The sequence below is a fragment of the Mustela nigripes genome, chromosome 12, assembly GCF_022355385.1.
Source record: "Mustela nigripes isolate SB6536 chromosome 12, MUSNIG.SB6536, whole genome shotgun sequence".
In the NCBI taxonomy this organism is placed as follows: Eukaryota; Metazoa; Chordata; class Mammalia; order Carnivora; family Mustelidae; genus Mustela; species Mustela nigripes.
In genome coordinates, this window is record NC_081568.1 from 137,043,405 (window position 1) to 137,066,565 (window position 23,161).

General features: G+C 41.9%; 1 protein-coding gene across 2 annotated transcripts in view; it reads right to left on the reverse strand.

Annotated features, from left to right (window-relative positions):
• The window catches only part of SNX24 (sorting nexin 24), a 157,996-nt gene that overhangs the window by 79,476 nt on the left and 55,359 nt on the right, over positions 1–23,161 (reverse strand). The window contains exon 2 of one of the 2 annotated variants that reach the window (XM_059418429.1): positions 12,778–12,851. The exons of the other annotated variant lie outside the window; for it this stretch is intronic. The gene's annotated coding sequence lies outside the window, so the exon portion shown is untranslated. The remainder of the gene's footprint in view (positions 1–12,777; positions 12,852–23,161) is intronic. 2 annotated transcript variants of the gene reach the window in all.

The following is a 23,161-nucleotide window of genomic DNA, read 5'->3' on the forward strand; positions in this document are numbered from 1 at the left end:
GTGTAGAGTGGCACAAGTTTCCATTCCAACTATCTCACATAAAATCACACAGAGGTCCCACCTCCCTGTCTAACCCTCTATTCTTGGAGATATCCTTGTCCTCAAAGATTTCCAGAAATCCCTCTGGATAAAGCAAGGAAGACTTCATGTAACTAAAAAAAACATAATAAGATTTCCATTTAGGTTTGCTTAAAAAAAAAAGAACACATACACAAATTATATTGTTCATGTGACTAAATTCTAGCCACAGTCCTGGGAACATTATTAAGTCATTACATTTTAGTTGAAAAGGAAAAGAGATACATTAAAGACAAGATTTCCTTTCCTAATTGTAGTTTTCATTAAACATTAGAGCCACTTTTTTTTTTTTCCTTTGTGATAGTATCTCTGCGATCTGGAAGTCCATAATAAAATATTTCAAAATTTGGGTCTACACCCAATTTTCCAGAAATGTGTTTTAAGAGATAAAATAAACTTAAGCTAACGAAGGAATTAACTCATATTCCAGGCAGAACAGCCTCCTGACTTCAGAAGCTCATACTTTACAAAGTTACTCACTTCTAAGCAAACCAAAAACAAATTTTTTCCTGTAACAGGCTAAAAATATCTAATAAATAATTTAAATGCCTTCCAACTATCGGTGGGGATTCTATATACAAATAAAGCTGGGGGTGCCTGGGTGGCTCAGTCAGTTAAGCATCTGCCTTTAGCTCAGGTCATGATCCCAGGGTCCTGGGATCTAGTCCCATGCCACACTTCTTGCTCAGCAGGCAGTCTGCTTTTCCCTCTCCCTGCCATTCCCCAGCTTAGGCTCTCTGTCTCTCTCTCTCTCTGTCAAATAAATAAATAAAATCTTTAAAAGCACACACACACACACAAAACAAATAAAGCTTAAAGTCCAGAGCTCCAAGTACTTTGGGTCACAAAACTGTTATGCTCAGAACATGAAATACCCACAAAGGACAACTACCAGCTTCAAATATGACTTTTCTTATTTATGTTTTAATACTTGCTCAATTAGAACAACATGCCCTGAATATTAACTCTAGGCTTAAAATCAACTCTGGGCTTGAAATACTCTCTTTCTTGACTTGGAACAAACAAGAAAGATAAAATAAAATTTAAAAGATTGTTATTTCACTTATAAAAAGCTACACCTCTAAAAGAGCCATTTACTGTGTGCCTGTTGGGAGCCAGGCTTTTTTTTTTTTTAAAGATTTCATTTATTTATATGAGAGAGAGAGAGAGAATGAGAGAAAGAGAGCATGAGAAGGGGGAGGGTCAGAGGGAGAAGCAGACTCCCTGCTGAGCAGGGAGCCTGATGTGGGACTCTATCCCAGGACTCCATCCCAGGACTCCAGGATCATGACCTGAGCCAAAGGCAGTAACTTAACCAACTGAGCCACTCAGGGGTCTCCAAGGGAGCCAGGCTCTTAACATGTATGAATTCATAGGACAGTTCTTTTAGGAGGGAAACATGGTAAGAAATCCTCTCATTATAAATTATTATGATATTCAATGACTAGGTATACAGTTCAATAAAACTAGTGTAAAAATTTAATTTGTTCTTATTCTGAGGCTTAAATCATATTTCTTCTAATCCAAGATGCCACACGGGTCAGTTGAGAGACATTATTAATTTTATTATACTTGGTTGCAGAGAAACTGCTAAGAGCTTTCTTCATGCCTTAGAAAACATGTAAATTTCATGAATTTTAAAATATTTTTTAAAAAAGACTGTTTCAAATAAACCACTGCTTAAGGAACAAGAACAGTTCTATAAGTAATCATCACTAGAGAACAGCTCTCTAAGAACTGGGCACTAATAAATGTGTTTTTTTAAAAACGATGCTTCTTTGCAAAGAAAATTCATGACACCAAAAGGACCCTCCCCCCACCCAGGCAAACCAAGAAGGTAAAGGGCTCTTTCCAGATACGCAGGATCATTTTATGGATTATGTAGACTCTGGTGAAATATTCTCTGAAGTTACTTCTTAAAAATGGAATGTAAGGGGTGCCTGGGTGGCTCAGAGGGTTAAAGCCTCTGCCTTCGGCTCAGGTCATGATCTCAGGGTCCTGGGATCGAGCCCCGCATCGGGCTCCCTGCTCAGCGGGGAGCCTACTTCCCATTGGCTCTCTGCCTGCCTCTCTGCCTACTTGCGATCGCTGTCTGTCAAATACATAAATAAAATCTTGAAAAAAAAAAAAAAAGAATGTAAAGAAGAAGCCAAAAAACTGTGCCCCTAACCATGAATGAAAATGCTAGAAAAATCCTAAAATGGCAGCTTGGTAGCCTGAACAATATTCAAATTAGAATAAGAAGCCAAAGGGTTCCAAGAAGCATGCTGAAGAAAACTGATATGATTAATATTGATTATAGAAATAGAATTATAGAAATTAATAGAAATAGGAATTTCAGAAAATAAGCCTTTAGTGATGGTCTGTGAAGGAAAAAAAAAAAAAGCTGCTTAAAGAGTCCAAGAAAACCAACCAAACAAAATGGATACAATTCCAAATATAAAGCAAAATAAATGAAACAATATTTGGTATGGTCCAGAGAAGAAAAAAAGAGTGGCTGTTTAAGATAGCGCTGGGAACAGTTTCCACTGAGCAGATTTCATAATTTATAAGAAGACATTTCATCCTCCACATTTCCAAACACTTGATTACACAGTGAAAATATACGTAAACATACATACACAGACCTATAATTATACTATTGGGAACACTAACTATTGTACTCGGGTTTTAGAATCAATCTACACAACCTAAGACAATTCTTTTCACAGAACAGCTTGTAAACATTTTTTTGTCGGTATAAAAGGTAATGAAGTAACTAGCAGAAAACAGGGGGTGAGTGGGGAAAGAAACCAAACGAGGTACAAATTGTTTTCATCTTATAGAACGAGAAGGCAAAGAATGCCGCTAAAAATCGGTCAGGAAAGTGCTTCAAGTTACAGTGTGCTAAATATAAAGCCACGATGTTCATTTTTAATGACGAAATTGAAATCATATGCATAGTGGGAACCGAGTATGGAGGGGAGGTAATATAGGACAGGGGTGCGTAAACTCAGTTTCTAATTAAAAGTTGAGGGACACTAAGGGTTTTCCAAGATTCAGACGTCAAGAAACAGAGCTTTGGATGTACTATTTAGAGTCTGGGTGCTTAAATCAGCAAGGTTTCAACTCACTTATGATTCTAGAATGTGTTAGATATATTTTGTTTTCCCTTTTACATGTTTATGTAGTATTAGAAATTTTTCCACATATATATGTGTGTGTGTATATAGATATAATTTTTCAGAAGTCCTAATAATGGCATTGTCTCTGCTAAATGTTTTAGTTTTAAATCTCTCCTGTTATAAAGGGAAAATTTTCCTGAGTTCAGTGATATTTATAAAATTACAGGTTTTCAGTCTAAACCCTAGTACTAATTTTAGCTGCAGCTCTCTGACTGATTATTTGATTATGAAGTCTTCATTTTTCTTTTCCTCTTAAGCTGCATCTATATGACACAAATTCAATCAATCAATTCAGGGTGAGGGGAAAAATGCACTCAAATACATCAGGTCATACATGTTGATGGGCTAACACAGTTTTTCATTAATTTCAGTATCATATAACTTTGGCTCAGACTTTCTGTAGAAAGTGAATAGTTGTGGTTCTTTGCTTACCTGTTGTGACAATACATCAAACAGTATGTTAAACAATGAAGCAGTGTGAAAGACAGATGTTTAATGAGCTTTACTATTCTCTTTTATATCCTGCTTTGAAAGCAGGAGAAGAGATTAATTTTTATCTGCACTACTTACTAATTTAGGCAAATCTCTAAACATCTCAGAGTCAGAGTATCTCCATTCCTAAAATACGAATGATAAAAGCATGTCACATGATTTCAGTTTGTGGGATAATTAATGTCTTGGTGCATTCTGAGATGCTTGCTTTTTGAGTGCTTCCTACATACTAAGCAGTGTTCAAGGCACTTTCATTTATTAAATGGCTTGACCCACATGAGACCCTATGAGTCGGTACTATTATTACTCCCACTCAAAATGTGAGGAAATCAAACCATACAGAGACCCATAACCTAGACACAGAACTAGGAGTGGATTTATAAACTCACATAGTCTGGTTCCGCAGTCCCCCATCAACTACTATAGAAACGGTGGTTAGCAAACCCATCATCCTAGCCTTTATGGTGCCTACACATTAGAAAGAGAGCAATTTAAAGTAGCCAAAACAATGTATAATTCTGATGTATGATACAATTCATAAAGGTAATAAAAAGCTAACTGAGCTATATTCAATATAAAATACATATTTTAAAAAATCTGTTTGCATTAAGGGAAAATAGGATTTGCTCTCCAGAATCTAGGAAGCTTTCTTTCAAGAGCCGATGTTTCTGAACAGACCTAGAGTGTAGGTAGGCAAAGATGAAGGGCACGCACTAGGCAGAGCAAGTGCAAAGGGCCTGAGGTAGCAGATACAGGAGGGAGCAGCTGAGTGTAAGTGCAGCCAGCCTAGAAAGACAACATCTCTGTAAGACACTAGATGGCAGACAAATAGCAAGCTCCATTCAGTGGCTCAACAAGGATAATTACCAACCACGTGCCAGGCTTCGTTCTAGTCCCTGGAGACGCAACAGTGATGGACCGTAAGATTCCATTTAAAACACTGAAGAGGGACACAGACAATCACACAGGTAAATGCAGGTTAGCTGGTAAGTGCTACCAAGGAAAACAGAACTGGGTAATGAGGACAGAGAGGGACTGGATGAAAGCATCATGTGGGGTGGTCAGGCAAAGTCTTACAGATCAAGTCCTATTTGAGCAGAGACCTTGTATTAGTTTTCTCTTCCTGCTGTACAAACATAATGCTCCATTTCTTCTCTCACATTTGTCAGGGTGAGGAGTCCAGTGTGCCTGGGTGGTTTCTCTACTTCAAGTCTCATGGGGCTAAAATCAAGGTACTGATGGGGTTGTGTTTCCTTTGGGGGTTCATTGGGAGAAAAGGTTTCCATTTCCTCATGGTTACAGGACTGGGGGCCCCATTTCCTTGCTGGCTGTTAGCAGAGTACACATCTCCCAGCTTTTAGAAGGTGCCTGCATTCTTTGTCTTGGGGCCCCCTTTCTCCATCTCCAAAGCCAACAGCAGCAATCCTTCTAGGTGTTCTCTGATCTGCTTGTGTGCATCTTCTTCCACATTGAAGGACTCCCATGATGATGCTGGACTCAGCCAGATCATCCAAAATAGGCTCTGTGACTCAAGGTCCTTAACCTTAACCACATCTATGATGTCCCTTTTGCACAGAAGATGACAGATTCCTAGGTCTGGGGACCAGGGTGTAGACATTTTTGGAGGTCTGAAGTGAGACTCTCTAGGGTGGGCAGAGGGGGTCCCTGTAAATACCTGCCATATCTGCGTGCCTAGAGCGATCAGGAGGGAGGAGAGTTAGTTAGAGAGATCTGAGTAGTGGTGTGGAGCGGTGAGTAAAAGCAGACACAGGAGGACAGACTGATAACCGAACACGGAGTCTGTTTACCAAATGAGGAATCAAATATAACAGGGAGGTCTGGGGTCTGAGCAAGTGGACGGACGGTGGTGCCATCCTGAGCTGGGAAGACTGGGCGTTAGCCAATCTACAGCAGCAGAAGGGAGTTCGGTACCGGCCACGGTGAGTTCGAGATGCCTGTGAGACACCAAGGGAAGATGCAGAGCAGCGATGAATGTGGAGTCTGAGTCTTAGTCAGAGATAGAAATTTGGAAGTCATCAGAGTGTGAATGCAATTTATTTTTTATTTATTTTTTAAAAGATTTTATTTATTTATCTGAAAGAAAGAGATTACAAGTAGGCAGAGAGGCAGGCAAAGAGAGAGAGGGGGAAGCAGGTTCCCTGCTGAGCAGAGAGCCCAATACGGGGCTCGATCCCAGGACCCTCGGATCATGACCCGAGCCGAAGGCAGAGGCTTTAACCCACTGAGCCACCCACGCGCCCTGTGAATGCAATTTAAAGCCACAAGACCTGATCTGAACATGTAGGATGTTTATCTAGGGGTGTCAAGATCATAATGGGATTTATGGTTTTACCATTTTAGCATTTTAGCCTCTGGTGCATTTTAAAAGCCTTCTTCCAAATTAAACTTCTCCAGCTCATGGAACTGTCCTTCAGACGACCTGCTGCTCAGGTCTGGCACCTCGACCACCTTTTGGACAAAACACAGTTTGGGGGCGCCTGGGTGGCTCAGTGGGTTAAGCCTCTGCCTTCGGCTCAGGTCATGATCTCAGGGTCTTGGGATCGAGCCCTACCTCGGGCTCTCTGCTCAGCAGGGAGCCTGCTTCCCCCTCTCTCTCTGCCTTCCTCTCTGCTACTTGTGATCTCTGTCTGTCAAATAAATAAAGTGTTTAAAAAAAAAAAAACACAGTTTGGCATTGTTTCTTCTAAAATGTTGAATCCAGGATGTAAGGAAATACAGATATTCCCCAATTAATGAATGGATTGCATCTCCAAAGTCCATAGTTGAAGCGGTATAAAACTCAGCAGGATTTTTCTTATAGAATAAGTCCAAAAGGTTCCAACCCATTAAAAAAAAGAAAAAAAAAAAACCCTCCATAAGTAGCCCATAATTTGCATAAATTACAATACTAACATTATTATTTTGCTCATCAGATTTGCAGTATAACACAGTGGTTAAAGGTTCTAGGTCTTCAGTCAAAATGCCTGGGTTTGAATCCTGTGTTTTCTCTTGCTCTCCATTGGGCTCTACAAACATTCCATGATTTGGGGAAAGTTATTTAACATGTCCCCATCTCAAGTTCCTCAGTTACAACACAGAGCTTCCAAAGGTACCTTTCAGACAGGTTTACTATAAGGATGAAATGTGATGATCCAGGAATATAATTTGCCCCACTGTCTGGCATTCTGCAGGAATCCAAACAAGAGTGTCACCTCCTGAAGTCAGTATCAACATGTAGTCACGGCTACAAGTGTTTCTCTATCCACACGGGGAAAGGGAGACCTCTTGCAGGACGGAAAGGGGGAAAAGATGATCCTACATGAGATCACCTCGCTGACTATATCCATCCGTCCCTACAGGTAAGAGGGGCTCTCTTCTCCTTCACCAGAGCTGGTACACCCTGCGGTGTATACACGCGGTGGTGGGCTTCCACGCCCTCCTTTGTCAACGCTCACTGAGAAACCACAGTACGAGGATGGCATAATTTTTCTAAAAACCAATTCTGTCATCCACATCATGAGCCACTGTCGTCACGAAGCTTTGGGTCTTCCACAAATGTGAAGTGCTTTCCTCCATCCTGGCCCGAGATCTCACCTCCCAACCTGCCAGCCGCTCTCTCTGCCCCACGCTTGCCCTCTAACAATCTGTTTCAGAGCAGCCAAAGCGGCCCTTGGCCATCCTCCATCAGACCACACTACTCCCCTGCTGACATCTTTCCGGTGGACATCCATCACTCCTAGAACAGAATTCAGGTCCTTACCTTTGCACTGCCAGACTCCACACCACCTAGCTCCGGGGCCCGTCCCTCTCCTCCATTCCTCTAGCACAAGCCCTCTTCCTCCCCCTGGTCCGGCTGTGCCAGCCTCCTTGTTGACTATCAGACGTATGGAGCATGTTCCCAACTCTAGGATCTGAAGTGCTTCTACCTAAAAGATGCCCCCTCACTTTTTCCAACTGCTGTTCCCGGCCATCTTCTTTGAGGGGTCTGTCTTATCTAACGACTCCATCTGAATCAGGGACTCTAGTCCTGCCCCTCCCCGTTCTTGATCCTCAGACCTGGCCTCACTTTTCCACTTTGCACATACTATGGGTCAGCGTGCGCGCGCACACACATACATACATGTTGCTGGGGTTGGTTTACGGTCTGTTCTTCCACAATAATCACAAGCTCTATAAGGACAGGTGCCTCACCTGTTTTGTTCACTGTTAGAGCCCCACTGCCTTCAACAGCACCTGGCAACAGAACAGGTTGAGTCTACGATGTAAATGAGGAAGGAAAGAGAGAAAGAAAAAGGGAACAAGTCATCCACAGGAGGACAACACACTAGGATGAACATGACTACACCTTAGGCCAACTCAGCAGTCTTATGGCAAAAAAAGTAAGATGGGTTATTTTTGTTAGGAAGAACAATCAGTAAGTTAGACATGACAGAGTCAGACTGTGCAGAATAAGATGGTTTCTTACAGAAAATTGGTTGTAGATGGTCAAAAGCATACTGTTCATGAGGATCTGAAAGCGATGAAAATAGTTTTGAAATAGAGCTCTTTTATTATAAGAAACTGGTAGCCTTTTTTTTCTAGTTTGTATTTCTAGTTTGTATTTTACTTAATACATTAATATATAATACATTAATAATGACTACCATTTGTAGAAGCTACACGATATGGCAGCTAGAACAATCCGGAGTCAGACATACCTGACATCCAGACCTGCCACTTGCAGGGAAGTGGGAGGGAAAGCAAATATTCACGTGCTAGCTGTGTTTCCTTATAGATGTTGCTTATCCACTTCAAGCCTTAATCTCCTCATCTGTAATATAAAGAAGATAATACCTACTGCTTGGGGCTGGTGATGGAGTAAATAAATAAGATAAAACATATAAAGCACTTAGCACCCAGCCTGGCATATGGTTGGTACCCCATACATTCCAGTATCTTCCTGAATATCATTGGGTTTCTTACAAATCTAAATGGAATTTGAGCCTATTAATTGCCTTTGTTTCTCTAACACACCATGAAGTACCATGATGCACTAGGCTTCTTTCTTTCTTTCTCTTTTTTAAGATTTTATTTATTTATTTGACAGACAGAGATCACAGGTAGGCAGAAAGGCAGGCAGAGAGGGGGAAGCAGGCTCCCTCCTGAGCAGAGAACCTGATGCGGGGCTCGATTCCAGGACCCTGAGATCATAACCTGAGCCGAAGGCAGAGGCTTTAACCCGCCGAGCCACCCAGGCACCCTTAGGCTTATTTCTTAAAAACATATTCTTAAAAAAAAAAAATTTGCATGATTCAAAAGATCAAAAACTTTAAAGCATTCTATATATATATGGAGAGAGAGAATTTTTTAACCAAAAAAGGTGTAAAGAGTAAGCTCGAGCGGTTGAGAATTACTGGTCTCATTAAGATGAGTGGGGTTCCATATTTTTATAGGCACCAAGAAGATGAGATTCTCCTAAGTTCTCTCAATACTGAATATATTTATTAGACCTCAGAAAGGGAAGGCTGCTTGGCCACAGGCAGTCTGCAATATGCGTGCCAGCTTCAAAGCTCTGCCGCTTGGCACTGAAATATGGGTGGAGAGGAGGTGGAGATGGATGAAATCTATGGCCATGAAAGGGTGCAGACCATTTTGTCAACTCTACAACTGAAGATCCTAAAAAGACACCCTGTTGTTCCTGTTGAGGGCAAAGAGGCTTCTGTTCTACTGACAGGTGTTAGAGAGGATCTGTCCATATTTTTGAAATGCCCTCCTACAAGAAGCAAGCAAGCTCTTAAAGATTTTAGAACTCTCAGCCTTCTTTCCAAGCTCAGAATTTCAGTTCTTCTTAAGAAAAAATATATTTATCAAGTGTTTTATTGTCCCAATATAAGCTTGGTTTAAAACTGTCACACTTGGGGTGCCTGGGTGGCTCAGTCAGTTACGCGTTTGCCATCAGCTCAAGTCATGATCCCAAGGTCCTGGGACATCCCTGTGTCAGGCTCCTTGTTCAGTGGGGAGCCTGCTTCCCCCTCTCCCTGACCCTATTTGTGCTCTCTTTCTCTCTCTCTCTGAAATAAATAAAGCTGTTGGGTGCCTGGGTGGCTGAGTGGGTTAAAGCCTCTGCCTTTGGCTCAGGTCATGATCCCAGAGTCCTGGGATCGAGCCTGCATCGGGCTCTCTGCTCAGAAGGGAGCCTGCTCCCCCCCCCCCCCGCACCCCACCCCTCTCTCTCTGCCTGCTTCTCTGCCTACTTGTTATCTCTGTCAAATAAATAAATTAAATCTTTAAAAAAAAATAAAGCTGTCACACTGTAAAGACAATGATGATGGTGGTCTTCTTTATCCACGTATTTATTGAGGACTTAGTGTGTGCTAAGCCCTGTTCAAGGTGTCTGAAGTCTATAAGTGAAGTAAAGTGACAAAGAGCTCTGCCCTCAAGAAACATTCATTCCAGCAGGGGAGATGGATAACAAAAGATACAAAACAACAGATACTGTGTGTTTTAGAAAGTGATTATCTGGTGTGGGGAGGGTGGCGACAGAGCCAGGAAAAAGCACTGGGAATGCTGCATGTAAGTTGCAATGCTGGAGGGCCTGGGTGGCTCAGTTGGTTAAAGCCTCTGCCTTTGGCTCAGGTCATGATCCCAGGACCCTGAGATCTTAGCCTAGCCTGCATAGGGCTCTCTGCTCAGCAGGGAGCGTGCTCCCCCTCCCCCCGCCCTATCTGCCTCTCTGCCTACTTGTGATCTCTGTCAAATAAATAAATACAATCTTTTTTTTTTTTTTTAAGTTGCAATGTTAAATAAAATGGTCAGACTTGGCATCACTGAGAAGATGGAAATCCAGACATTGAAGTTGTATCAAAGCACTTAACTCAGTAGTATCTTTTATTTCTTGTTTATCTTTTTTTTTTTTAATTTCTTGTTTATCTTAAATTTAAGTTAACCCACTTTTTAAAATGTACTGGCACACTAATGTTTACAAACTAAGTCTATCTCATGAAAAATGTATAGCTAAATTTCTGTATTTAACCAATCGCCATCTTTTCTAAATCTATAGAACATACACACACCAGTGCCAAAGACACTCCAGGAGAAGTCTGGAGTCTAACGAGCCTGGGCCTCTGCATGTATCATCATGGACATTCTTCATGAAGAATCAGCTTTTCTAAGCCCATACTTAAGGAGCTGCTGAAGAGGAGGGGGTGGGGGAAGGCCATTCCAAGAGCTTCTCCTATTGATTTCATTTACCCGTAACAAAGAGATTCTTCTAGTTACAGGATATATCATAATCACTTAATTTGTTGAGTCCTTTAAAGATGGAACAGTGGGGCACTTGGGTGGCTCAGTCCTTAAGCCTCTGCCTTCAGCTCAGGCCATGATCCCAGGGTCCTGGGATCAAGCTCCGCATGGAGCTCCCTGATCGGTGGGAAGCCGCTTCTCCCTCTCCCCCTCCCCCTGCTTGTGTTCCCTCTCTCGCTGTCTCTCTCTGTGTCAAATAAATAAACAGCATCTTTAAAAGAAAGAAGAAAGAAAGGGAAAGAAAGAAAAATGAATTGAAGAAAAAGTGTTGACTTGCCAAAAATACAATCATTTTGTAGGTTTTCTGTGGCCGGTATGGGCCATTTTCCCTATGTGGTGTCTGTAGAGAATGAAAAAGGTTAACTCTTAATTCTCGCTGTTCCCGAAAGCCTGTGCTAAATCTACACCTTAAGACTTGTAACACTCCTCCAAAGAGTAGCAAGGATAATGCTTTTCTGCACACTTTACCTCTCCAAGGTTTAGTGCATTAGACATGCACTATGAAATCACCCACATCACCTATACATGAGCAATTTTTCTCTCTCCACAGTCCTAGTTTGCATGCACAAAGCGCCAGTGCAACCCCAAACTTTCTGCCAGGTATTTCCTACACGGCACAACACACAGATTTAAAGACAACTTCCGGATGTTGGACAGAAAAAAAAAAGTGCACAAGATAGGGAACTAATACCTCCAAACATGATTAGTTCATTAGCTTCATTTCGGAAAGCAAATATTCACTTGCTACAAACCAAATATTCACAAAGTCTCCATTATTCCTTGCCATGGCTCTTGCCAAGGTTACTCCTTTACAGACTAAAATTTATAAAAGCAATGAAATCTGAGCACGTGAAAACATTTCCAGACAGGTGAGCTGGTTGGCCATCAGAGATAAATAGTACACCCAACTTAAATATCCTGGGCAGAAGGAAAGAAGAGTTATTTTAGTTCCATTAAATAACTTTTCATGAGCTCTACTGCAAAAGTAAACTGATCTGAAAAGATACACACGGAGAGTGGAAAGAGAATAAAAAAATGCACAAGGAAGATTATTTCTCAACAAATATATGAACACATACTGATATGAATTATTTGCTCAACATACCAGCACCAAACTGAAATTGGAATATGACTTTTATTTATTTTTTATTTTTTAAAAGATTTTATTTGTCAGAGAGAAAGAGAGAGAGGGCACAAGTAGGGGGAGAGGCAGGCAGAGGGAGAAGTAAGCTCCCCAGTGACCAAGGAGCCTGATGCAGCACTTGATCCCAGAACCCTGGGATTATAACCTGAGCCGAAAGCAGATACTTAATGACTGAGCCACCCAGGTGCCCCCAAAATATGACTTTTAAAAGTGAAAAAGTAAGGGGCACCTGGCTGGCTCAGTGGGTAGAGCATGTGACTCTCAATCTCAGGGTGGTGAGTTTGAACCCCACATTGGGTACAGAGATTACTTTTTTTAAAAAAGTGAAAAACACATATTTGTAATTAGAAACAACTATAACGACCCAGTATTTAAAGGGATGATACATGACAGCACATTCATATCATGTCTCAGATTTATTAACACAACATGGTATTGTTAACCTTGTTAAAATTTTTAAACAAGCATAGGCTACAAAGAGTACACTTTTTACAAATTTTTATTTTATTTAAATTCAATTAATTAATATAGCATGTATTGTCAGTTTCAGAGGTAGAGTTCAGTGATTCATGAGTTGCCTATAAAAGAGTACAGTGTTTTGCGTTTTGAAAGACTCACCTAGCTGGTCCAGTCAGAGGAGCATATGACTTGAAGGGTTCTGACTTCAAGCCCCACACTGGGTGGAGGGATTACTTAAATAAAAACAATACAAAACAAAACAAAAAAAGTAAATACATGATCATAACAATGTATGTACATATGTACCAAAAAAAGATGGGGAAAAAAAATACCCAGATGTCTTCAAGGAACAGATAAGGTTTTTTTGTTCACTTTTCAGGGTTTTTTCCCCTAGCAATTTTTCCTCACTGAAGATGGGTATTTCACAGCCTTCTCTAAAATTCTGAGTGAAAATGTCTTAAACGAGAAACAAAAAATTGTAAAACAAATGTCTTGGGTTCCAAGTCCTTCTCTGGCATTGATCAGCCAAAGAGACAGGAAAGTCGTTTCTCAGCTCAATCCCATGCATACTATTTTTCTTATGTATGGCCCCTGCGTATTGCTTGCAGAGGTGTTTTTCTCCAAATGTGCTCTGAGGCAAAGCCTGTACAATGTGCACATTTCCATGCCATGCTTTACACGCTGATGAGGGCCCACAAATGGTAACTTATCTGCAACTAACCGGGCATGCTCACCTCACTGTTCAAAACCACTATCTTCAGGATCAGATTCTGTTCAGTGAATTGCCTTCCATGACCTCTCCCTTAACCAAACAGCAAATCAGTTCTCAAAGCAGACAACCTTGCTCCTCCCCTACTCCTCCTCCACCTTGTGCACAGCTTCTGGCTCTGAAATCAGGGGACCATGAAATGGAAGCTCCGGGTTGATCTGGACCAGATTGTGGTTTTCAAAGAGACTAGAACACACGCCTTCTAGCCAGTTTCAGGTTCCACCGGCTACCTTTCCTTCTACAAAATGCTCACCCGTCTTTCTTCCTTGGTCTGAAAGCAAATGCTATCATCTGTATATGACTATTTGCCCGAATTCCCTAGTTTCTAGAGGTTTCTTCTTATGGTAATGAGACACAACCCACTGCCACAGGTTGTGAGCAAACAAACACATGCATTCATTCTCAGGACGGGATGGACGTGACCATCAGTTCCTTATCAGAGGGACTCACCTAGTGATAGAGATAGTGTGGCATGTAGCATCAAGCCCTTTAGCCCTTCTAAGGCTCTCATAACTTTGTACCTCCACAGTACAGGGGCTCAATGACCTGCTGCCCGTGGCCGTTCTGGTGCCAGGTGGGGAGGTGAAGCATCCGAGGCCACTGGGACCCTGTCTTGGCTACTGTGCAAATACGTTCTGTCCACCTCACAGTTGAAAAAGAGTTATCAATTTTGTTTTGCTTTTTTTAGTTAACATATTGTATCTCAGCTGTAATTTTTTCCCTGATATCTAAACCATTCTGAGTTGATATCCTGTTGGGATCTCTTTAATATTGTTTCTCAGGGGCACCTGGGCGGCTCAGTGGGTTAAAGCCTCTGCCTTCAGCTCAGGTCATGATCTCACGGTCCTGGGATTGAGCCCCACATCGGGCTCTCTGCTCCTCGGGGAGCCTGCTTCCTCCTCTCTGCCTGCCTCTCTGCCTACTTGTGATCTCTGCCTGTCAAATAAATAAATAAAATCTTTAATATGGTTTCTCAAATGCAGTGAAACTAAAATGACTAGTTTTTCTGGCCACTAAGTCAAAACACAACACCAACCACCACAGAAGCAAGCCATGGGAAGCCCGTCCGCCATTTTCCTGTCCAGGTAATCTTCCTGATTGCAAGATAGGACCCCCAAGTGAGTTTTGTTTTTAATTTGAAGGTATTCTTACTTCATTAACACAATTCTTCATTTTTTACTTCTTGGTTAGTACCAAGGGGGAAATTCCAGGCTTTAAAGGATTCAAAAGACTTGTATCTAAATCAGACCTGGACTCTCTCCTTGCAACATGCTGATTTACATGAGATCTCTTGGAGTTTCTCTGCTTCCATAAAATGCAGATGCCACTGCCCATCAGGCCTGGGTTTGCCGCTTTGCACAAACAGTCCAAAACAGTTTTCCTGATCTGTTTCAACTTGAAGTGTTGTCAATATATGGATTGTCTTGCTTTCTAATTCAGTGAAAAATCTAGTTTTCCATTAGTCTCTGCCTTTCTAATTTTCGATACAGCTTTACTAAATGTAATTATTACAGGCAGATTCAAGAAAGCAATTACTGAGCTACTGGTTTGTATCTCTGAAGTCTTAATAAGTGGCAAAAAGTTGTAACTGCACCTAGAGCATAAAATAAATTTTTCTACAGATTAGACATAGGGACCCTTGGATTTCTACGTGGAGAGACCTATTTAAAATAGCATATAAAGTGTGCTCTCTTAAAATGCACGTCTTCATCCTTGTTTAAACTTTATTCAAAGGCAGTGCTAAAGAGGAAGTTCTAAAGAGGAAGAAATGACATTTCCGAAATGTCCCTCTGCTCTTTCTTCAGGACTCTGTGACTTTGGTAAACCACTTCATTTCCTGGATTTCCTTTTTCCCTCCATCTGTAAATATGTGAGAATGTTAAACTAGACGGCCAACAAGTATTCTTCCAGCTCTATGAAATATTTATTACGAAATATTTATTAAATTTATTAATTTAATTATTATAATTATTAAATTTATTAAATTCCTAATTCCTGCTAAGTTCAGTAACACACACAGGACAGGACTTCTAAGGCTTAAAATTGATACAAGAAGAAAGATATAATTAATATAAACCAATATATGGAACTGTTAACCCAATGATATAAACCAAATTTTCCAAAATGCCTATTAAGCAATAGCTGTAGATATAAATGGGGGATACAACTTCTTTGGGAGTCATCCAAATTACAGACTTTGGCTTTCCATTTATCGGCAAATAGTGGAGCTTTCACTATGGGTCAGTTAACACTGGTCTTGGGCAAACAACAAATTCTGTGAATGGTACCACCATCCCCAAGCTAAAATGCCTCTGAGACATTGAACAGTCACATACCAATCAGTTAATTGTCCTTATCTCACTATGGTGATATTATTTAATAATTCACGAGTGGCACAAGGAGCAGGTGAATGTCATCATTTTGCAGAAAAGAAGACTAAGGATCAGAAAAATAAATGACTTTTCAAAAGCCTCATAACCATGCAGCAGTCTGCTCTCCACAATACCATCATGGGTAGCCTTTTTGCAAAATTAATTATTGAATAAAGCCATAGGAGTCCTTGTCCCTGCGACTTTTTCCACTTTCTGGAAAAATCTTCATTGTTCTTAACATTTTGGTTTGTCGGCATCATTCAAAATAGTGCTGATTATTTACCTTGAACACCATACAGCGGCAGCAACCATTCTAAATTTTAGATCAATTTCAATGATACGTAAAGAACTTCACTTCATGATTTCTAGAATGTAGGCTGATGGATTTTGGACAGAATCCAACATCAAGGACTGGAAAGTGATGATGAGTATTCTCACTACCACCATTATCTGCAAACTGAAAGCCAGCCTGCAGTGGTTTCTTCAAATCCTCCTCCATTAAGGTGGGACAAGAAAGTGCAGAGCTGGGCATCTAGGTAGCTCAGTGGATAAAGCCTCTGCCTTGGGCTCAGGTCGTGATCTCAGGGTCCTGGGATCGAGCCCCACATTGGGCTCTCTGCTCAGCATGGAGCCTGCTTCCCCCTCTCTCTCTGCTTGCCTCTCTGCCTACTTGTGATCTCTCTGTCAAATAAATAAATAAAATCTTAAAAAAAAAAAAAGAAAGAAAGTGTGGAACCACTGGAAAAAAAAACTAAAAACAGAAGCAAGCAAGCCAACAATATGTTTCTTCCTTAATTCTATAATGAAATTGAAAACCTGTATACCAGGTCCGTACTGAGTCACCCATCTAAAGGTGTACTGTGCTGGGTCTGGATGCCACAGTTTCAGAATGTCATTGTCACATGAGACAGTCTTTTCTGTGGAGAAGCCACCACAAGGCCTGAGGTTTATCCCTATGGTACCTGAGGAGCAAGGAGGTATGTTTAGCCCAGGGGGAGCGGACTGTAAGTATTTGTAGAGCAAATGAGAAGGGATTGCTGTGAAGTTTTGTCGATCCCAATAACAAAATTAAGACCAGCCAGTAAATTTTCTGTACAGTCTAGGACCAAGAAAAAGAATCATGACTTGGAGTTTGCCATGCAAGCATAATGACCCAGCATCCCAAATCACCCACCAGATAAGGCTGAACTGACAGTTTCTAGGCAGCTTATGTAAGGAGGGATTACAATTCAACCCAGTTTCTGGCCAGAGATTGTATTTTGGGAAAACAGACGACATGCCACTGTTAAGTAAACAGCCTCTTCCTTTAAAGTGAGTCAACCAGGGCAGGCGTGTCATTAAGCCATAGGAACACCCAACGTAGAAACTGAGATGGATAGAGTCAAGGCCCCACATCTATTATTCAAAACAAAAGCATTTTACAAGGAAGCACCGAGATTGGGACTCAGCGTAAAAGCTCCTAAGATACAAAAGCACTAGCAATTATAAACACGGAACCTGAAAGAGTCGCTTGAGAGAATTAAGACAAATGGGTCAACATTAACTTCTAGCCTTAAACACCAAGACAGCAGAGAAGGGCTTTGGATGATCCCTAAAAAAGGGCACGAGGAATGTGCCAGAAGGAACCAATCCCACAGAGGAGCAGGAGACAGAACACAGAGATCCAGGTCTCCCTGGAAGGAATGTCGGGAGCACATTTTCCTCAGGCAATCAGAATGAGCAAGTCACATGCGTGGACACAGACTACTAATAAAGAAACAAAACCCAGACAGTGGAAAGTTCTGTGAGTTTTGTCTTAATTCCAATATTAAGTAGCCATAGATAAGAGACACATCACTTGCCTTCACTTCTGGCTACAGTTTACTTACTCAGTAAGAACGTATGGATCACTTCTGCGTGTCACCATGGGCTAGATGCTGGGGACACAGAACTAACAGCACGACACGCAGTCTTACAAAAGCTCCTAAGGCAAGGGCAGATGGCCAAGAGAGCATCTAACACCACAGCCAGATAGGCCTCAGTTTCTGAGAAAGCCAAAAAGACCAGAGACCTAAGGGGGAGCTGAGTCTGAGGGGAAGGTTCATTTAACAAAAGTAGCAGATGCACTTGAGCAACTGGGACCCGGGGTGGAAGGACCGAGAGCAGCCCGTAGGGAGGCAGGGGCCAGATCATGCTGGGCCTCTTGGGCCACATTAATGACCCCCTGACCTTTACCAAATGAGCAGGAGCTGCCTGGATGAGATGACCCACAAGAATCCCTCTGACTGCAAAATAATGGATTCTAAGAAGTTCGGAGAGATGGAGGAGATGGAGTATGAAGGTGTTGATGTCTTTTCCAAAGGTCCACATCAAAAAGTTAATATTTCTTAACTTGTTCATGTAAGCACTTAGTAATTACACCATGGTGAATTAAAAATGGACTCAGTCATACAACAAGTTTAAAACTGGGCCCTTAGGGCATCTGGGTGGCTCAGTCGATTAATCATCTGCCTTTGGCTCAGGTCATGATCCAGGGTCCCTGGATCAAGCCCCACATCAGGTTCCCTACGTAGTGGGGAACCTGCCTCTCCCACTGCCTGCAGCTCCCCCTGCTTGTGCTCGCTCTCTCAAATAAATAAATAAATCTTAAAAAAAAAAATACCCTGGGCTTTTAAAAGTTTGAAAAACAAAACAAACCAACTAGATAACTAGATATTTTTAAAATGACGTCTGGAGGACGTTTTAAGAGCCTTCTCGTCAAAGCCTTCTCTCCCTTCCTCATCCATGAAAGACTGAGAGAAGGCTGCTCTGCAGTTACGAGGAAAGGACAGAGCAAACCACTCTAGGTCTGTGGGCTCCAGTCTGAGGAGGGGAGGCGAGGGAGCTAGGGGTCCTCCAGCTCACCCGCTAGGTGTGGAGCCCCCTCCTGGGCAACAGAAGCAATGCAACTCAGCTGCCTGCAGGTGTTCACAGAGGAAACATCAAGAAAACCTAGGAGCTCGAGAGCGGGAACAAGGAAGAGGAAAGGCAGAGGGACAATCACCATTTGCCTCATCAAAGCAAATGGACACAGCAATGCCAGAATCACCAGCGAGGTTAACCCACTGAGGGAGCAGAATTGTGAATGAGGGGAACTATCTGAGTTGTCCCATGAAAGATACTGTGCGGGAGAACAGTGATGTCCCCAGATTAACTCCACAGGCTAATCTAACAATAGGGCTCTATATAGAGATGGGCCATAATCTATAATCTCCAAGTTAGGGTTCATCAGGCTAAAGCAATGTCATCTATTAGTGACAGGGATTACATGTTACAATGTTCAACTTTGGATTCCAGTCAAAACTTTGCAATGACGAGGCTGGTGACAGGCCTCCAGTGCCTAAGAGGGGAGTTCCAACCAAGATCCCGGTTCCAAGCTGGGAGAAGGTGACGTGGTTGTGGAGATTCAGCAAACGTATCTGCAGCCTATTCATGCATTGTAGAAACTGCCTCAAAGCACGGAGAAGGTTCGGAGGCCAGTCGTAGGAAAGGGGACCGGCAGGGAGCAGACTGAATATAATAACCAAAGCGGTTTCCCATGTGTGTGTTAGCGGCTTCCCCCCCAACCCCACTTCCACTGAAATCTGATTGAAGGGGAACATGGTCAGGATTGCCCACCCTGTCTCTATCCTCACTAGAGCTGCCCCTACCTAAACCCCTTACCCCCATCCTCTTGCTCATCAAAGCCTGTCAGATTCCAGGATGGAGAAGTAGTGGGGATGGCCCTAATTTGGAATCTCTTCCCATATTCTTACAACCTTGGTCTTGAAATTAAGAGGAAAAGAATCTCAAAAGTAAAAACGAAAATACACAAGAGGAGAAATGGAGTGGACACGAACAGAACAGCCTGGCCTGTAGCCCAGAAGGGGAAGGTCTCAAGGCACTCAGACACTAGGCAGAGTATCTCAAATCCTGAACGTCACAATGGCAGGATTAATGTCTTAAAGCAACTTTGTTCTGCTGGATTTTTTCAATTAAGTTTCCCATCGTCAAAGTAAACCTTATCTCTGGTGATTTTCTTAACTTCCTAATCTTCTGCCTTTACAGCTGTTATTCCTAAGAGTGAAGTGATGGTCGACTATTTATAGGATAAACTGATATCTTTTAGCCTTGAACCTACAAGCTCTCAGTCCATTCTGGCCTCAATGCTGCATTCCTCATTAGGGAAAAAGGCATGCCCTAGAAAGAATTATTCCATTAGGTAGTTTGCACAAGATAACCACCCCAGTGTAATCTCGTGACTACTATAGGGTCTGCCTCTGAATATAAGTCATTCCCCACCCCCCACCCCGCAAGTACAGTTGACCTTGGAACAACACGGGTTTGGTCTGCACATGTCCACCTACCTGTGGATTTTTTTCAAATACAGCACAATAAATTTATTTGCTCTTCCTTATGATTTTCTTTAAAGTCTTCTCTAGCTTCCTTTATTGTAATAATATACTATGTCATACATAGAGCAGACAAAATATGTTAGTTGACTGTTACCGGTAAGACTTTGGGTCTTCAACAGGCAAGTTGGGAGTTCAGTTCTGGGGAGTTGAAAGATATAGGTGGCTTTTCAACTGTGTGGGAGAAGCCGGCATCCTGAACCCCTGTGGTGTTCAAGACTCAGCTATATTTATTAAATATTTTTATGAGCCAGACTCTGAGCTGAACACAGGGGGCAGCGAAAGAGGCCTGGTCTTTCCACCACGGAATTCAGAGCAAACAAAGAGATTAACCCATGGTAAGTACAAGACTAAGGTGGGAGTGGGAGCTGGAAGGAGTGTGCTCCATGTCAATGTCATCTTACAAAGGAAACCAGCCTGTTGGGGACAGTGAAGGACACCCAGAGATTTCACACTGCACTTTACTGATGCAGGCAGGCACCAGCTTAAGGCAACCATCCCCATAGGATACACACAGCCCTGTGGTTTATAGCTCTCTCCACTCTGATACTCATGCCACACTTCTCTCAGGAGACCAAAGACGTGGGTTCAAATCCCACCTTTCCCATTTACTGGCCATGTGTCCACTGTAAATTATTTAAGCTCACCGTACATCAGTTTTTCCACCTGTTAAATAGAGATAGCATTTTCCTTGTGAGGATTTGAATAAGATAATGTTTATAAAGTACTCAGTACTGTGTCTAGCACATGGTAAGCGCTCAGCAAATAATAGGTCATGACTTTATCACCTGAGTGTCCCTGAGTTTTAGTCAATGATATTAAAATGATATAAGCTAGTATTTAACAACCTCTCATTCTAATATACCCGAATGCCCTTCTTTAGCTTTGTTAATGAAGAACGTACCCAGGGTGCTCTTTGAATGTGCTTGGTTCATAGGGTAATGACTGCCTTTCTTTTGGAGCATTGAAGACAATTTTCAACGTGAAATAAATAAATGTCTTAGTAATTCAGTATCTCACACAGGTAATACATTCTTTTGATTTTAAAAGCTTAAAAAAAAAAAAAGATATGAAATGCTAAACAGTGACATCTCCCTTGAAACCCGGATCACGCTTCGACCAAATCACACGTGTCACTCTGTCTCTGGGTACTGACCACGAACAGTCCTTCCAGCCCAGCTACGTGCATTTGTGAACCAAGTCAGTCTTACGTGCTTCCCTTCTACACAAAAGGCCCACATTCCACATTCATCTCTCTCTTGCTTTTTAACTTAGCAGTGGTCCTCGGCAGTCTCTCCGTGTGAGGACATATACTTTCCCTCCTTCTCCTGCTCCCTAATAGCCCATTGCGTGGGTACTGTTACAATAAATGTCTTTTTGGCTACATCTCTTTCTGGACCGACACAAAGTTTCCTAATTATAGTTTTGGCAGTAGGTGATGGAGAACATGGACAGAAATACCCTATTTTCACTTGACTTCATTGTTCTTAGTCAAAAACTAACAGCAACCAATTATTCTTGGTAGAACTCATATAAACAATCTACACAAGCACTATGCTATCGTTTACAATAATAATTTCTCCCTTCAATTATTTTAAAACATCTGTTCTGCATTTTACATGTCCCAGGATCATTTTCCTTCGTGTGTATACGGGAAAAGGGCCGGCTGCTGGCATCCAATCAGTTACCCCGAGATGTCAGCTGTCAACCACGTCTCGCGCAGCAATTTCCCTCTTCTCTCTCCCTTCCCACTCCGGGTGAGCTGTCAAGTTTCTAGTTTCTGACGTGCATTTACATCACTCAATGACATCTGACAGCAGTGAAAGGCCACAGAAAACTGCTTATTGATCAGAGCAAAACTAGTTGACGGAACAGATGAGGTTGTATCACAGAAATGCAGCCACATTCAGGTGATGACATTTTGCCCCCCGTACACAAGAGCTTAATGGAATACAACTTCATTATATCCTGCCACTAGTACTTACCGCCCCAACCCCATCTCCTGACTGTTTTGTCTACGTGGTGATGAGGACAATCTATTTGTGCTGGTATCAATGGATTCCTAAGCTGATTTGTCCATGAACACTTGCAAACTACTTGTGAATCTGTCCTGATAAATGCACCAAGAGACACTGAAATCTCAATCTTACTAAAATCTAATTGTGCTGTCCTTTCCAAAAGAAAAATGGAATTACCACTTAGTGAGCTGTAACTGCTCAGTGGAAAACTTTTATGCCACCGGGTAAAGAAGTTTAAATGGGTGTTTCTTTGATGCTTGTTACACTGTCAGGGGGAAAAAATGGGTACCTTGAAAAACACTTAAAACTTATAAACCAGAGAATATAGGAATTTCTAAGAACTAAAATACCAGATTAAGGCCCTCTGCATACAAATTGTTCCTTTCAGTTCTGAAGAGAACGGTTGTAACTACCTGCTATTTCCACGGCATTGAAGACAGATGAGTGTGAAATTTAAATCAGTACATGTCTGGGATAGGGGTCATTAAGCCAAACTCCCAATATTTTGTCATACACACAGGAAAAGGAAAACACCACAAGGGACAAAATTACCAGTCCTCCCGGACTTCTAGGGGGAAAAAAAAAAGAAAATTTCACCCTGAGAGTTGTCTGGCCCTTATCATTCCTTTTTAATTCCTCCTTTGAGTTGGGAGTGGTCTCCCGATATACGAATTCCCAGACACCGCGCGCCTCCCAACCAGGACACATCTGCATCCTCTTTGGACTTATTTTTCCATAAGTCGCTTTTCTAGTTCAATAAAATGTAAAGATAACTTTAAGATGAGTATGAAAAGAAATATATATTTTTTAAAGATTTTATTTATTTATTTGACAGGCAGAGATCACAAGTAGGCAGAGAGGCAGGCGGAGGGGGGTGGGGAGCAGGCTCCCTGCTGAGCAGAGAGCCGGATGTGGGACTCGAGCCCAGGACCCTGGGATCATCACCGGAGCCAAAGGCAGAGGCTGTAACCCACT